This window comes from Micromesistius poutassou, assembly GCF_964030765.1.
Source record: "Micromesistius poutassou genome assembly, chromosome: 18".
Classification (NCBI taxonomy): domain Eukaryota; kingdom Metazoa; phylum Chordata; class Actinopteri; order Gadiformes; family Gadidae; genus Micromesistius; species Micromesistius poutassou.
Window position 1 is genome coordinate 2973266 of NC_140288.1, and position 1653 is coordinate 2974918.

Here is a 1653-nt window from a genome sequence, read left to right on the forward strand (position 1 = left end):
CACCGCTCAAACCTCCTGCTCTGCTTTGCTTGTTTTATTTTATATGTTAGCATGAACCAAAAAGTCCAAAGAAGACGATTTTATTTTCACTCTATTTCTGAAACGATTCAAACGAGTCTTCGCGTTTTTACGACACTGCAGTGTTTTTAGGTATTTTTATTATTGTTGTTAAAAGAACAATTTCCGTCGTTGCAACCCTATGCCTTTGTAATAACCTGCACCACATGTGGTCTCTTCTACAGGGGAGCATGTATTTGGTATCTTAAATGTGGCCATATATAACCCAGGGGCCTTATCTGGGTTAAAATACGTTTTCCTTTACAACTTTTATGGTGCTTGAAATTTAGCCAATCAGAAACGCTTTCAGTTATAGCCCCGCCCCTTAAGGTCATCATAGCTGATTACACAATCCTGCGAGGTTTTACCCAAACGCACGACAAGCACATGACGCAAGAAGCTCTGGATCTGTTGAAGAGTAGGGGATTTAAGGGAGGATGTCATTTAAGTTTAATTCATAATACTGTTGTTGTTGTTTTTTATCTGCGGAGGGCACTGGATTCTGATTAATACAATTTTTTGTTTTTTGTTTGTTGTTTTTCACAGTTGGTTGTGTTAAGTACTTAATCTCCTTTTTCCTCTTTCAGGAAGTAAAGGAGTATGCCATTTCCTGTCTCATTGGTAAACGCAGGTCTGGCTGTTTCTACAATAAAACAAATTACACACATAGTGGCAACGGTATTCATGCAGTCGATTGTGCTTTGCATTGGTCAATAAACTATTATTTGTTGCATAAACTTGTCTGATCCGTTCATGTCTTTGTGTACTGGCCTGTGAAACTGTTTATAAGAAGTTAATGTGTGGTTTTTTCCTGTAGCGACGGTTAAAGTAGCCTCACAAAAGCCAGGCGTCGGTTATTTGGGAGGTGATTTGTATTCCTGCTCGGACACAGGTCGCTAACCAAACCACCTCAGACGTAAGTCTCTGTGTATTCCGTCCGTCCGCACTCCGTCACCGTGTGAAGTCTCGGCCAGGCTGAACCATGGTCCCAGTAACACAGAGAGAAGTTGATCTAAATAGCACCAAAACGTTTATTTTTTTCTTTTTCAGGCTTACTATTACATTACAAGGGTTTGTAATTTTCCTGCTCAATGCTTTTTGCATAATCCCACGTTGATGATTAACGTGAATCTTGTCCTGTTATAACCTCACATACTTAATCTGCGTAAATTGACCTTGGCAATTCAAAGTATCCTGCAGAATCTGATTCATATGGCCGATCGTCGTTCAATTGATTCGTAACATTTATTATGAATGAGGTGTGCATAACGCGATGCTACAGCTTCAGCGCCAGCTCCCTGGCTGTCCTAGCGGCCGTGGCCGTGCTGCATCATCTCCCAGCAGAGCCCCCGCACATGATGTCATGTTACCTGAATCTGTAGCCTGCGGCCCGCATGCTACATAGGCCTTTGCACTCCTTGTGTGTGTGTGTGTGTGTGTGGTTGCACCAATCAATGTTGCATCGGTTCCCTGACGTGACATATATTTCATCAGACGGTAACAGATGTTAGTTAAAGATAGTAGAAGATGGAAGGTTTCGCTTCACTTAATATGGGCTGCTGCACTGGTGTCAATGTTTCCATTAGTGAGCCGTGA